Source organism: Phascolarctos cinereus, unplaced genomic scaffold (assembly GCF_003287225.1).
Source record: "Phascolarctos cinereus isolate Bilbo 61053 unplaced genomic scaffold, phaCin_HiC Scaffold_1;HRSCAF=81, whole genome shotgun sequence".
Classification (NCBI taxonomy): Eukaryota; Metazoa; Chordata; class Mammalia; order Diprotodontia; family Phascolarctidae; genus Phascolarctos; species Phascolarctos cinereus.
Genome location: NW_027555514.1, coordinates 105,505,681 through 105,522,334, shown reverse-complemented (window position 1 = coordinate 105,522,334; position 16,654 = coordinate 105,505,681). Strand labels below are relative to the sequence as shown.

The 16,654-nt window shown below is 39.9% G+C and overlaps 1 pseudogene; it reads right to left on the bottom strand.

The window, feature by feature from the left end:
- Positions 1-15,834: 15,834 nt before the first annotated feature.
- Positions 15,835-16,362, bottom strand: LOC110216151 (small ubiquitin-related modifier 2 pseudogene; annotated as a pseudogene).
- Between the last annotated feature and the right edge of the window lie 292 nt (positions 16,363-16,654).

Here is a 16,654-nt window from a genome sequence, read left to right as displayed (position 1 = left end):
TTCTTTCTCAGGTATTTCTGCTTGAGTTCTTCTTTTCCTCTGCACCATTCTCTAGAATCATTCTCTTGCATCTCTGTCCTTTCTCTTCCTTCAACTTGAGCCTTTCTTCTTTTCTTCTCAAGTCCTTTCAAATTTTCCATCCCCATATTCAATCTTTGTCCTTCACAATCTCAAAGCCCTCCAAATCATAACTCCTCTCACTCCTTCTATGTGACATTTTCCTACTGAACCAGAAGTTATTAGTATTTGTCCCATCAGGACCTCAAACATAAAATGGATAAAATTGAATCATTACCTCCTGCTTTTTCCCAACTTCTCTATTTCTGTTGATAGCACCATTCTCTTAGTCACTCAAGATTGTGATTACAGTCAGCAACCAATATTAGTGAAATTGTTTTCATGGTGATCTTTTTTTTTTCATCCACAAATATTTATCATTAGTATTGCAAAATGTGATACATAGACCAGAGTTATACATAAGGGAAATTATCATGGTAGTGATGCGAAGAAGATTAGAAGAGGGAGTCAGTGGAGGCAGAAAGATCTGTTGGAAGGCCAGGTGGGAAGTATGAGGGCTGGTACTATAGTGGTGGCAGAGGGAATGGTGTGAAGAGGATGGCTATGAAAGATGTTACCAGGTAGATTCAACAGGAATTGGTGACAACTTGTATATATAAGAAAGAGACAAGAATTAAAGATAATTCCAGGATTGGAAACAAGGTCAAAAGGGGGAACTGGTTTAAGTGAAAAGGTAACATTTACTGTTTTATACACACGGAATTGGAGATGCTGATGTATCCTTAAGTAGAGATATCCTGAAAGCAGCTGGAGTTGCTGTTTTCAAGTTCAGAAGAGTTTCATGCCTGGAGACAGAGATTCAGGTTAGATAGAGATATTAGTTGAATCCTCCAAGGGAATTAATGAAAATGTCAAGGGAGAGAATGTGGCTCAAGAACACAGCATTAGGAGATGCTCACATTAAAAGATCAGAAGATAAAGGGATAATGAAGGAAAGAGAAGAGAAGCATTTAGGGGGATACCAATAGAATGTGGTGCCTTTGAGACCAAGGGAGGAAAGGATATCATAGAAGTGGTCGAATATATCAAAACAACAGAAAGAAAGGTCAAGGAGGATGAAGACTGAAAAAAAGATTGAGATCTGGGAATTCAGTTGTTCTGGGTTCAAAATTCCTCAAGAACAAACCTAGTTAATTACTCAGGGAGGTTCAGTCTACATTCCACTCTAAGTCCTTGGCCTCCTCACCCTAATTATGCCTTATAGGATAATAGATCATAGTGATGGGGGCAGGACCCAAGCCAAGATCTTCACCCCTTGCCCCAAAGGGAATCTGGCTCCCTTTTGTCTGAGCCCCAGAAAGGCCTTACTCTGGTCTCAAACGATTCCTTATCAACTCCCCTTATCTCCCTTTGAAAGTCCTAGCCCCACCCTTTGATCTTGTGCAGATGCCTTTCAAACTTCTGCCTTCTTGTTCCCCCTGTTGGCTATTCCCATTGTCTATTCAATCTCTCAGATCTCCCCAATTAGAATTCTTACCTAGACCCTTTTCCCAAACCCCCTTCTCTGGCCACCTAAAGTTACTTTAGTATTTAAGATCCACCTAGGCCCCCATTTGGACGCTGAGAATCTCAAGCTCAAAAGGCTGAGCTTTTCTCATGCCCACCTGTCCTTACGGGTGTCACCTGGCCAATGCAATTTATCATTAATAAACTTTTCCTCTGGCTGAAGAAGATTTGAGTTGAATTCATTCAGCAGGGCCCGGTACCGCGATTTTGGGTTTGCAGCACCACAAAAGTCCTAGACCTCTTCAATAGGACCACAAATCTAGAGCTGCAAGGGAGGGAGAGAGAAAGGGAGGGTGATACCTCATATACCAATTCGAGGGGAATTAGAAACATCTGAACTGGATAGTCAATTCATGGTTTGTCCTAGAGAGAATGTCTAACAGGAAACAAAAAACATAATTAAAGGTTATTAAATTAGGTGAGTGTTCTCAGCTTTGGAGAGGTCTTCTTTTGATATGTTGAAATTTGGTATAGGGCCTCCTCCCACCCTCCCGCATCTAAGCCTTTCTCCCCAGGTGATAGCCTTAGATGCTTATCAAAACAGGGAGTTTCTCTGTTGTCAGTTCCCCCCCCACACACACACACACACAGAAGACTCTTTGGTTTTTTATTGGTTCTTAATGTTTGGGAGTACTGTTATTCATATGCAGTTGTCCTCATTTCCTGATGCTGACTCCAAGTGTTTCCTGTGTTGGGGGGAAAAGGGGTAGGAGAAAAAGAAGGAGGAATTTTCTCCTGGTAATTCAAATTGGGGAAAGAAGGAGGTGCTTCTAGTCTTTCTCTAGGTTGCATTGATTTTGAAGGGAGACAAGTCCCCAGGATAACCCTAACATAGAAAATAGTCTATCAACAACTAAGCCCCTGTTGTGTGCCTAGGGCTAGTCCAAGCCCTGGGGATGCCAGGAAAGGCAAAAACAAATAAACTAGTCCTTGCCTTCAGGGAACTGCAATCTAATTGAAGAGACTAAGAAGCAAACTGCTAAGTACAAATAAAATATGACCGGATCAGTTGGAGATCGTGTCACAGGGGAAGGGCTAAGATTAAGAAGGACAAGGAAATGTTTTTTTTTTTCCAGAAAGTGGGACTTTCTTTAGCTGAGACTTGAAGGAAGGGACAAATGATATTCCAGGCTACAGATTCTCACCTTGAAGCCTTCTGAAAGGAGGGCAGTGTTAAATTTGCTTCCTTATGGATGCTTATGGACTGATTAGAGCTGCTAGCGAGTGTAGAGTTCAGACCCATCATTTTACACATGACAAAACCAAGAGCCAGAGAAGGCATGTGATTGATGAGAAGTCACACAGCAAGGTAGTTGGGGGAGGGGAAAGAGGAATCGAGGGGAAACTCTGATCTCCTGAGTCCCAGTTCACTGCATTTAACACCACAGAACAACAGTTATTTCTTCCACATTGTGGATGTTAGGGGCACAGTGCCCCCACAATCTGGAAAATCTGCATAAAAAATTTTTGGCCCTCCCTTCATACCAGAAAAGTCTAAATTGTTATAGTATTAAAAGATAAAATATATCGATATTATACAATACTTTACATGTATTTTATGCATTTCTGAGTTTCTAAACTTTTTCTGTGTTGTCTGGTGGCCTTCATATGTCATCTTCTGGTCTTCATGTATCATCTGGAGCTTCCTTCAAAAGTCTTCCAAAATTCCCAAATAATTTCTTATACTGACCCACAATATATCGAAATCCACAATGTGGAAGGGATGAGTGTACTAGCGTTTTCCATTAATTCTAATAGCTTCTTGACTCGTCCTTCATCATTTGTCTTGACTACAGTCACATCTATGCAGACAAAGGTAAAATTGGGGCAACTCCTTTTCAAAAAAATTTCTGGCTTTTCCTTTGTAAGTTGCAGGGTTGAGAAAACTTCACCTGTATATTGGAAGGAAGGCATTGATTTCCAAATACAGTATATGTGTGGGCTTATTGACAGGCTGCCTTCCTTAGAAGGTTGTCAAAGTGTCTCTCATAAGGCCAATGGAAGACCAGCACAGCACCCCCGACATAGCTTTCTTCTAGTGGTTCCAAAAGGTTTTGACAAATTGAGTCATCTTCTTTAGAAAGACAATATATGTGGGGTACAGGCCCCTGTAGTAACACTGACGCTTTTGGTATCTAGTTCCCAAATGCTGTGTTTGTACCCCCAATTCAGTCCCTGAGATCAGGATGACAGGACCAATGGTCTACATTGCCTCATCCCCTTTACCTTATCTGCTGCTATCTATTAAAGAACTGTCATCAGAAAGGGAACTTGCCTAGAGCCAAATACAATGTCTGTAAAGTTGCCTTTTCTCCTGTCATTTAAGATGTCTCCAGTAAAAAGCACTGAAAGTCATACAGGCTGAGTTTTGTTGCTCCCTGGCTAGGTGAAGTTGGGCATAGCACCTCAGTGGGCCTCAGTTTTCTCATTTGTAAAATGAGAAAGTTGGGTTAGACTATCTCAAAAATGGGTTTTTAAACTGAGGTCTTCCTAAGCCTCACCAACAAAACAAAACAAAACAAAACAACCCAAAACAAAACCTGAGGTCTTAAGCTGTTAGATGTCAGCATGTCTGTGAACTTGGATGGGTAAAAATATTTTCTTTTCACTATCCTTTGTAATTGGACTCATTTAAAACACTCCCCAGAAAAGGGACCATAGATTTCCCCAGACTGACAAAGAGATATGAGACACAAAGAATGCCCCTCTCTAAGAAAAGAAAAAAAAATGTTCTCCAAGATCCTCTCTATCTCTAAGATTCTATAATTCAAGATAAGCAGAAAATTCAAAAGGCTGTCTACTTGCTGCCAGCTTTCTCATGATGAATGAAGATGATCACATTGAAAATGACTAGCCCAGTTTTCATGTTGCTGCTGAGTGAGTCACACAAGTGCTGTAGTGAATTTCCCAGGCTTTTCAGTTTAAAATAGGAGGCTACTCCAAAGCATTCAGTTCAGTCTGGAATGTTCCCCCCCCACCCCCATCTTCATAAAAAGAATTCATTGTGTTATGATTAACCCACGCTTGACCAACCTCAGGAATGTTTTCAGGGTGACAGAATATTTATTTCTCAGAGACCACTCTAAGGATCTGGGGGGTCTGATAAGCCCAGACACAAAGCACCCAAGATTCTGAAAGAGTGCCAGCCAAATCCTCCTCCCTCTCCTCCTCCCATTCAGCATTCTTGTTATTGTTACTGCAGCCCCACTCTTTTAATGACACCCACCTTTGCCTCAGCATAGACTGGGAGAGTAATTAGTACAGCCTAATTACTGGGAGCACAAAGCCATTGAACCTTTTATCTTGCTCCCAAATAACGGGCTTCCCATGTCTTTTCAACCAAATTTTAATCTTAGCGAATTTTAAGCTCAATGATGATTAAAGTAAGCTTTCTTCCACTTGATTATAATTTTTTTTTCAGAAATGATAACATGGATATAGCATTTAAGGTTTGCAAAGTAAATTTTACGAGTATTTTCGTATTTGATACAACAGCCTTGGGAGGTAGAAACTATTATTATCTCAATTTTACCGATGAGGAAATTAAGGGACACAGAGGCTAATAATAGCAATTATAGCTAGCATTTATTTCGTGCTGTAAGATTTGCAAAGTACTTTGCATATAGTATCTCATTTTATTATTGTCACAACCCTGAGAAGTAGGTGCTATTATTGTGCCCATTATAGAGATGAAGAAAGTGAGGCTGGCAGAGGTTTAATGACTTGCCCAGGGTCAGAGCTGGTAAATGTCTAAGGTCATATTTGAACTGAGGTCTTCCTGAGGCCCACTCTTCACACCATGTAGCTGCTTCACAACTTCAGGTTTTAATTTCAGAATTGTCTTCCAGTCCAAGAGAGGCAGGATGGCATAATGGATCAAGAGCTGGTCCCACAGAAAGAAAGACTTGGTTCAGATATTGCCTCTGACACATACTGGCTCTGTGGCCTTGGGAAAATTACCAACCTCTCTGTGGTCTAGGCCAGTGGCATCAAACTCCGGTAGAAACAGTATCCCGGCATGCCTCGTATTGACTTAGAAAAACACACATGTTTATCTTTGTTTTTTTAATTAACATATCGACACATTAAAATCAGATAGGAACTAAATCTTAATTTGATTGGACTGAACTTGTCCTTCATGGTCCATCTGACATCTCTGCCCTAGGTAATTCTCTAACACTAGAGATTACAGGGAAGGTACCAACCTGTACAGGTTGCTATTTTGGGCAGGTTGGACACATTACTTTATTTGGTAGCTTCACAGTTACCCTGTTAGGTAGTAGCTTTTATTGTCTCCATTTTATGGATAAGGAAACTGAGGCTGAAAAAGGTTAATAGTGATTTGCCCAGGGGAACTCAGCTAGTAAGACTTTCCTATACCTACAAAATAATGCAGAGCTTCATATCTATTCTGATCTGGAAAGGATTTTGCTTTGTACTAGAATCCCATGTAGTTCATCCCACAGAGCTCCAAACAGTGTACTCTAAGTAGAGAAGTGAACTCAGTGGAATTCTCAAAGATTCATAGATTCTGCATTCAAGGAAACAAAAGCAAATGTATAAGCCAGGGAAGCCTTGGGGTTTGGGAACTGGTAACATGTGGAATATTTTATACGTCTGGATTTTGCAAGGCTAACCTTACAGAGCTTGTTTGTTTGCTCCTGGGTACTTTATAATGAGGATAGGAGGCCACCAAGTGGTTGATGGTACCTTCAATACAGCCTCATGGTCTGAACAACCAATCTTGTTCCCCATGGGCCAGGCTCATGGAAACAAAGAGAGTCACAGACTTTTCTGTTCCTTCCCCCAGCCTATACTACTATTATCAACAGCAATAACAAAAAAGAAGAAATTTTTTAAAAAGCAGCAAGAATATATTCAGGACTGTTTACAATCGCTGCACGCTTTTCTATACTCAATTGTTTTCATCCCCCTAAAACAGAATTTTGTGTGAAAAAGACTCAGTTTAAACATTAATAGGAATTAACGTGTATATTATTTAAAGTGATGGTACTAAACTTAGAATAAGATCTGAAGAATTAACTACAATTATATGTAACACTTGTGTCAAAGATTCTCATGTGACACAAAGGGCCTAGGTATACTTTAGGGGATTTCTGACTCTGGCTTACTGCTCTTACCCAATCTGAGGATTTCAGTATTTGACATGACCCACCCAAAGGATTATTACCAAGTGCTAGGCAAGATAATGGTTAGAGTAATGGACTTGCAGTCAGAAAGACCTGGGTTCAAATCCTGTCTCAGACTCTTACTAGCTGTGTGACCCTGGGCAAACCACTTAACCTTTTTCACCCTCAGTTTCCTAAACTGTAAAATGGAAATAATAGTTACTACCCAACAGGGTTGCTGTGAGGACTATACAAAATAACATATGTAAAGTGCTTTGCAAAATTTAAAATATTAGATAAATGTTATCATTGTTATTATTACCTTTTCAAGCATATGACTCACAAGGCTCAAAGAACAGATAGGTTTATTTATAGGTTAGAGAAAAAAACAAATGTAGTTTACAACGGAGCTCAATGAAAATAATGATACTGACATTCTGGAAAGCAATTTGTAACTATGCTCAAAAAGTCACTTAATTGTGCATACTCTTTGATCCGGTCATTCCACTTCTATGCCTATATCCCAAAGAGATCAAAGAAAGAGGAAAAAGCCATATGTACAAAAATATTTATAGCAGTTCTTTTTGTAGTAGCAAAGAATTGGAAACAAACAGGCTGCCCGTCAGTTGGAGAATGGCTGAACAAATTATGGTACGGGAATATGACGGAATATTATTGTACTGTAAGAAATGGCAAAATGAGTTCTTCATAGGAAGACATATATGAACGGATGCAAAGTAATGGGAGCAGAACCAGGAGAACAATCTAGGTGGGTCAGTGGATAGAGCACTAGGCCTGGAGTCAGGAAAACCTGAGTTCAAATCTGATCTCAGACATGTACTGGCTGCCTTAATTCCACCAGAGAAGGAAATGGCAAACCACTCTAGTGGTTTGGTCTACGGCGTCTATGCTGTGGTCTAGGCTATGGTCTACGGGGTCACAAAGAGTTGGACATGACTGAATGACACAACAACAACATTGTAAAGACAAAAACTTTGAAAGACCAGACAGAGTTCAGAGGACTAATGATAAAGCATGCTAACCATCACCCGACAGAGCTGGGCTCTAGATGAATGAGATATGTTTTTGGATATGGCCAGTGTGGAAATTTGTTTTGCTTGACTATACACATTTGTTACAAAGATTTTGTTTTTCTTTTGTTTTCCAGCAGGGTGGAGAGTTTGGGAGAGAGAGAAAATAAATGCTTGTTAGTTGGGGGGGGGGGGAGCTTTTATTTTAAAGAAAGAAAAGAATAACACCTACATATAAGCTCTGTCCTAGAGGCCTCTCTATTCTGTCACTTGTAGTCACATCTTGAGTAGGACTCCCAGCAAATGGCATTGCTTATAGTGTGGCTTTTTCTTATGTGAATCTTACTGAGGCTTTTTGCAGCAGTGGTTAGATGCCCATTGTCACTTTATGAGTCTTCCTCTCCAAGGATCCTCTAGCCTTCTCTTCAGTATAGTTCTTTCTTCTGCCAGGAGATGGTGGTCTCTCTTACCACTTCTAGCATTCCTTCTGCCTTTCTGTACAGAATCAATCTGACCAATGTTCTCCGATTGATGGCAATGGTCCTCTTCCTGACCTGTATCTTAAAGCCTTCCTTTGTACTATGGTTTATACACAAGGTACTGGTCTCCCACAAGAAAAGGGTCAGAAACACACTTCCCTGTCCATTTTTCCTAGTGGGTGACCATCTCTAATTTCATACATTAGTTCATAAAAGCAAAACTACAACAAACACACATACCTAGAATAATTCAAAAGACCAACATCTTGCTCCAAACCCCATATAATGCGTATGAAAATCAGAAGTATGTTGGTAAATATTTAACAACCAGCTTGGGTTGTATACAAATGGCACACTTTTAAGTTTAAACTGAATTATTAACATTTTCTCCATAACTTTCTTAAATCTAGACAAACAACAAAATAATAAATCAAGCCCTGATATATAGTGCTCCTGTTTTCTAAGATGTAAATATTCACATTGAAAATTTAACAGTGGGTTCAGCTGACTCCAATACTACAGTATACTGTGATTATACATCAGAACTCAAGTGCTTACAAAAAAATCTAAGCTAAAACTAAAACTGTGGAGCAGCTAGATGGCTTAGTGGATAGAGTGCTAGACCTGGAGTCAGGAAAACCTGAGTACAAAAACAGCCTCAGATACTTAATCGCTGTGTGACTGTGGGCAAGACTGTTTGCCTTAATCCACTGGACAAAGAAATGGCAAATTACTCCAGTATCTTTATCAAGAAAACCTCATGGACAATATGGTCCATATAGGGTCACGAAGAGTCAGACGTGACTGAACAATAACAAAGCTAAAACAAAAACTAAGCCATCTGCAAAAATAAATAGCAATAGGTTGTTAAAATAGACATGATACCTTGAGCTGCCCCACTCCCAAATCTAACCAGAGCTATAACTAACAGATGTGACACTTGGATACCACAAAATACCCTGAGACAGCAGAATAAAAGATGCCTCCCACTGAATTTTGAAGACAAATTCAGTTAAGGATAAGAGGGAGATCTCATAGTATAGGACATGAGGACCTGAAGAGAAATCCATCCTGGGACACTTCCAGCTCTAGGAGAGACAGAGACCCTGGAAACTTGTCTCTGCCGGGAAGGCTGCCCCAGCAGGGCAGAGCTGAGATTAGAGAGGATCTTGACTCCCAAGTTTCATTTTTCTACCTGTAGTGAGAATAAGTTTTATTACCATATGAGGTAGGAAGAATAATTTTGTCATTTTAGTATGACTAACTCCATTTTGTTTTAAACTAATATTTTGTGATTGAGTTGTTTTTCAAAAATAAGATGAGCGCTTATGGGATACGATGTTGTAAACAGAATATTGTTGTTAAGTTGTTTCCGTTGTGTCTGACTGTTTGAGACCCCATTTGGAATTTTCTTAGCAAAACACTGGAATGGTTTGGCATTTCCTTCTCCAGCTCATTTTACAGATGAGGAAACTGAGGCAAACAGGGTTAAGTGACTTGCCCAGAGTCACATAGCTAATAAGTGTCTGAAGCCACATTTGAACTCCAGGCCCAGAGTTCTATCCACTGAGCCACCTAGCTGTATGTGTTCTTAAACAACTGATAAACATGCGGATCTTCTGATGATACAAACCACCATTGAAAATATATTATAAACAATTTTATCAGTAATTTATATAGTGGTATGTGGTAGTCAACTTAAGAACACCTATAGCTAGAGCTACAAGAAATCCACTGGAGGCCCCTTCTCCTAGGTCTCAACTAGGACTGGCTCCTGCCTGCATTCTCTGGAGGACAGTGCTGATTTACTGGTGGAAGTTTGCTAGGTCCTTCGACTTCTGAGGGGGATACTTGATATCCAGCTGGGCCACCGAGGCGTGTTGTCATGAGTCTAGTATGAAAGAAAATCATTGGAGCCTCTAAGACTTAGGTCAACAGCTTGTTCTTGGAAGAGAACACGGATTAATGCATGATTGTTTGCATGGACTGATTAGTAAAATTGGATTGCATACATTGTGAAGTGTAAGTCTAATTATTGTTTCCTATCACACTAGTTGGGAATGACTGCACACTACCCATGTAAATTGGGGCCATATGCATGCACCATTCATTACACTGTCTGCTCCCTGGGCCAAATTCCCAGTGGCTGCTCTAGTTACAGCTCTAAGTTACTCCTAGACCTGACTGTCCTCTTTTGACCTGCTCTGTTCCATTGCTGGCCAAACCAAGACCTGGTAAAACTTGCTTTTCAATAATTAATTAGAAATGTCCCAAGACAATGGGACCTTGACATGGTGGAATTGCAGAACCCAAGTTTCCTTCTGAGCTTTGCCACTGGGTGACCTGGACAAGTCTCTTAACCTTTCTCAGCTTTCGGTTTTCCTCACTATAAAATGAGGGAGTTGGCCTCATTGACTGCTCGGGTTCTCTACTAGTCTACATCTGCAATTGTACAATCCTATGATTATGCAGACCAAACCGATTCAAGAATCATGGGGGGAAATGGCATCTCTTAACTTCAAATGAGTTGACTGACTTTTTGGCTGAGCTGAATCATCAAAATTATGGTCAAACCATTTGGGAGTTGGAGAGAGGCACAGTGAAGCCAGCAAGTCAGCATTAATCATTTAAAATGTCCTCAAAGCTTTGCAGCCTGGGAGCCATGACTCTGGGAGTTGTACTTAGTTAAAAAAAAATTATCAGCTGGTAAAGCAGATACTGTTTCTAACCATCTTAACTTTCCTTCCTAGTATGGCAGATGGTTTAAGCTACATTTTTCTTAAACTTTCTCTTATACTTAAAAAAAAACCCCAAGAAACCTTAAGTGTTTTCGAAGTGCTTGTTGTATGGTCATTTCTCTAATAGGGCATTTCTTTACTCTGATGCTACAGGCACCAGAGAGTGTCATTCAGGCAGCATCAGGGCACTGAGCATTTCAATAAACAAGGGTGCCTGTGCTTCCCTGGTGGATTTCCCATGTGATGGAGGGAAGAATAGGAGGAAGAGACGAACCAAAGGGTTCACTCCTCACTGGATTTCTTATGAAACTCCTATAAGGGATTTACTGTATTTTGATTAATCCATGCTTCACCCACCTTGAGCATCTCCATGGCAACAGGATATTTGTTTCCTGAAGATGGGCTTTCAGACAGTGGAAGGTTCATTCAGCTCCATACAAAAGCCCTTGTATTCCTGGAGAACCACTTGTTTGAAATTCAGTATGCATAGGCAAGACTCACAATTTCTTCTCAGTATAGCTGGTGCCAATGCTAATATCCTACGGTATCATTTTATCAATGACACAATATGATCAATTTCCATTTCTGAAGCCTCATCTCAGAGCCACTAGAGGCATCTATTTCAACCATTATTCAAGGTTGGAACACTATATATGCAAGCTAGATTTGGAGGACTGTGCAGCTTTAATAAAAGCAATGGCAAAGCTTGTTTTTAATATTTCAGGTTTTTATTTTGAAGTGGGCACAGACCTATTGCCTTCAGTAAAAACCAAACCAAAACAAATCCAAAAAACAAAAACAGCTGTGTACTTTACATACTGTCTACTTCCAATTATGCCTTGAAAGAAAATTAAGAATTAAATAAGACAAAGTAGGGAGGGCTTTCTAGGCAGGGAGAATGGTATAAGCAAAGGTTCAGAGGCAGGATTGTCTATGAAAGGTTGATGTGTGATAAATGTCATCAGTTTGTCTGGGTTCAGTGGAGGGGTCCACAGTAAGGAGCAGAGGGTGAGAGGATAGGGCCAGAGAGTAAAGGGGCTTGCATGCCAGAATGAGAGCACCAAGTATGGAATGACAGATGTCTGCCATGGCTACTCATTGTCATGTGGTGAGATGGGTTCAGATCTAAGTGGAGAAACCACACTGCTTGTGTGATGTTGCTTAAGTCATTTGGCTTCTCTGGGCTTCAGTTTCCTCATCTGCCAAATGAAGAGAACAGAGCTCTAAGACCCCTCCTAACTCTGAGTCTTCTGACCAAATGAAATGCAAACTTTTGTCCCACATGTCAAAAATAGTGCATCATTTTTCTAAACATTCCAGTTTCCAAGGGATAGGTTGTAACTAAATCTTTCATTCCATTAGGATAAATTTTCTCTTTTTAAAAAAAGAGAAAAATCTCATGTTTTCTAGTCTGTTTTGTTTTGTTTTTTCTTTAAGTAAAATGCCCTTTAAGTTGTTATTTGATGTGAAGAGGCCCATACAATTCAAAGAGAATAATCAGATTAAAATTCCTTATTCCCAGAAGCACTTAAAGTAAAATAAAACAAAATGCCCCAAATAATATGAAAACATTAAAGAAAGAAATTTCTCTAGCTTTTCCTTTATGTTTCAATAGCATCCTAGAATTGAGTATCCCAGCATCCTTTTGTAGCTCTCTCTTAAAGACCAAAAGAAAAGCAAATTAAATGACTCACCGACCTTGTAGCAACAGTATGTTAGCTAAAAAGCTCTTCTAAATACCTCAAACCCTACCCATCCTACGATCATCAGCAAGTAGTGATGCCCCAGGCTGGCTGAGTCATACTGGGAGAAACTAGAGTGGAAAAATACCATTCAGCTATTTTTAAAATAATAATTATTATTAAGAATGAGAATATCAATGATACAATAGTAATTGATATTTATTTATATAACTCCACAAGTCTTACTCTCATTTGTCATTGCAGTATAGAGGAGACCTTGGATTCTCTAAGGTCTATGCCATGGGAGCAAAAGCACTGTCCAGTTGCACGATGCTAGAATGACTTAACATATGATCCCAGCAGTAGGTTGAATCTGTTTTGGTTTCAGCACATGCTCAGAATACCTCAGGTGGTAGTACCCATGTGAAGGATGCTAGGGAGAAGGGGGCAGCTCTTCTCCTGGAAGAAGCTAAGAAGCTGCTTCTAGGAGAATCATGATGTCATGGAAGGAAAGTACCTTGGAGAAACGACCTGTGTGCCGCATGCATACACATGCCATATCTGGTTCTCACTGGCTGAAAAGGAGATTCTCTGATTGGCACTTATAAAGGCCTGTCAGCTTCATCTATTATCTCTTTGTCTCATTTGCTTATGGAGGTGAGGTGAGGAGTCTTGACAACGTCTTCACTCATGGCACCTGATGAAAAGGGTGGAGTCTCTGACTTAGAGAGTTCAAAAAGTCCAGAGGATTTCTCAGTATCCCATCATTCAAGAGTCTGAGTTTCACATCCAGGGCAGCATCAATGCCCTGAGGAACAAGGAGTAACCTTTGGAACCCTAATCTAGAAGGACCTGAGATGCAGACTTGTCCAGTAGTCATGCCACATCTGGACATGAATTTGGAGGGACCAATGTTATGTGGGAACTGAGAAAAGTTTACCCTGTTATCCCCAGAGACTGATGTAGGGAACAGTATATCCTAGAAATGTCAGTGAAATGTTCATGGGTTTATTATGGCTGTGTTTTAAAAATAAGTTTCCTTTTTCTTTTTTTCTTTCATTTTTCCTTTATTTTTAACATTTCTTAAAAATGTTGAGTTCCAAATACTATTGTGCTAGAAGAAATGATGAGCAGGTGGATTTCAGAAAAAACCTGGAAAGACTTACATGAACTGTTGCTGAGTGAAGTGAGCAGAACCAGGATAACATTGTACACAGTAACAGCAACACTGTGTGATGATTAACTGTGACAGACTTAGCTCTTCTAAGCAATACAACGATCTAAGACAATTTCAAAAGACTCATGATGGAAAATGGTGTCCACATCTAGAGAAAGAACTATTGAGTCTGAATGCAGATTGAAGCGTACTATTTTCACTTTGTTTTTTGTTTTTTCTTTCCCATAGTTTTTCCCTTTTGTTCTGATTCTTCTTTCACAGCATGACTAATGTGGAAATATATTTAATATGATTGTACATGTATAACTTAAAATTTTTTTGAGTTCCAAATTCCCTCTTTCATTTCAACCCCTGAGAAAGCAAACAACATGCTATCAATTATACATGTGACATCACACAAAGTATATTTCAATACTAGGCATGTTGCAAAAAAAAGCAAGAAAAATAAAGTGAAAAAAGTATGCTTCCATCTGCACTCAGAATTCATCAGTTGTCTCTCTGCAGGTGGGTAGCATTTTTCATGAGTCCTTTGGAATTGTCTTGATCATTGAACAATATTGCTATTTCTATGTATAATGTTCTAGTTCTGCTCACTTCATTTTGCGTGAGTTTATATAAATCTTCCCAGGTTTTTCTGAAACCATCCCCCTCATCATTTCTTACAGTACAATAGTATTCCATCATAATCATATACCATAACTTGCTCAGTAATTCCCCAGCTGATGGTCAACCCATTAATTTCCAATTCTTTGTGATCATTAATTGTAAATATCCTTTTTTGTAAAGGCTAATCAGTGTTAAGTGGTTAAAATGGAACTGCAATACTACTCACTTAGGGGCTGGGGAGCAGTTAGCAACAGAGGGAACATAGCCACTGGGGCTTGAGCCAATGAGAGTCCAAAAAAAGGTGCCCCACTAATGGTCAGGGTACCCAACAACTCTGAGAGGTAATGTAGTTTTCCTAGCCCTGAGAAAGTAGAGCTAGAAATTATACTTTACACAAGGATCAGATTAAGTATAGAGCTAAGTATCGAGAGGTTCATTACCCGTTCACTGACCTCTTGGTGATGAATTCTTTGGTCATGGCAACCCATTAAAAAAGGAAAAACAGAGTGTTCAGTATTATTCAGCTCTGTTTTACTTCTACAGTGATACTAGAAGAATGGTGGAAAAGGGAACAGAGAATCTTTTTTTAAAAATCAGCTTTTTTAGACTATATATAGATGTCAGCTTAGCTGATGGTACTCTCCACTTGGCTACCAGTGATCTTCCTGAAGATCTGATTATGTCACCTCTCCCCTACTTAGTAAACTCCAGTGACTCCCTATTACCTCTAAGATCAAACATAAAATCCTCTGCTTGGCATTTGAAACCTTTTGTAATGTGGACCGCTTTTTAAAAAAATTTTAAACAAGAAGGTTATTTAAACAAGATGTTTGACTTGAAGGGAAAACTATCTAGGATCAATTTTTTTATAGTAATTTATCCCTACTGAGAGACAGAGCTTGCCCTACATGTAACAGTTATGTACAAAAAAGTTATAAAATCATCCTTGGTTTTACAATGATAAAAGAAAAACATTGAAATTATCCAATCAAACAATGTATGCAAGGATTTTTTTGTGTCGCTGTTCTTGTTGTTGTTGTTGTTGTTGTTAAACAGTGAGAGCAAAATAACTTACTGGAATATAAAGATAAAAGTTGGATGAGCATGCCACTAATGGAGAAAAGGGATATTTTCACAGAACCAGTTTGTTTTTTTCCCTCCCCATCTCCATTTGATGTTGATCAAAACATACCATAGCCCATTTAGTTAAAAAAAAATAAGCATCATCCCTGCGGACATACACCAGTTACTTTATCTTCAATAAAGGAACGGGGGAAGGGAATCAAAGAAGAGAGAAAACTATACTGCAGTAGTCAGGATGTGGATGAACCAGATCTTGATTTTCTAATCGTGAATGTATTGTTTTCTTTGGGGGCACAGTTCTGGGGTAGAGTTGCATGTTCCCTTTCTAGTAAGCGCCTCCTGCCTGCTGCTGGAATACATCAATTCTATCTTCATCCTCCATTTCCAACTGTGCAGGTGTGTCTGTTTCATTGGTTGCCTTGCCCATCAAATCGGAATCTGATCTGCCTCATTGACAAATTCTGTCGTTCACAATAGGCTTTCATTAGTTTACTAAGTGGTGTGTGCCTCTTAATCTTAAATTGCACCACCGAACTATCTTGCCCTGCCACCTTCAAATTAATGTGGTCGTTGTTTTCGGTCTTGACTCCTTCCTTCGGCTTTTCTTCGGCCTTGGCAAGCCTGGGGGGAGGGGGGCGGGGTTTGGGGGGTCCCCCGCATGGTCCGCTCCAAGGGAAGGGGGGGAGGGGGACAGAAGCAGCAGCTGCAGGAGGAGGAGGAAGATAATGGTGGTGACGATGAGGAAGAGGAGGAGGAGGAGTGGGCAGCAGCTGTGGAGGTACTTGGCCCCTTCCTTCTTTTCCAGCCTTCTTTTACTTTATCACCTTTCATGTACTCTTGCTACACGCACCATCACCCAATTCCAAGTCGGTGCCTTTTCACTGGCTGTCCCCCACGCCTGGAATGCTCTCCCTCCTCACCCTTGGTCTATTCCCAGACTTCCCTGACTTCTTTCCAGACCCAACCCAAATCCCTGCTTCTGTAAGAAACATTTCCCAGTCTCCCTTCCCCCACTTTGAGTGCCTTCTTTCTAAAAGTACCTCTCATTTTCATTGTTATATCTTGCATGTGTCCCAAATAAAATTCCGAGAGACAAAGTTCTAGATATTAAAGATCAGTTTATTAATTAGGCTGGCCAATAATCA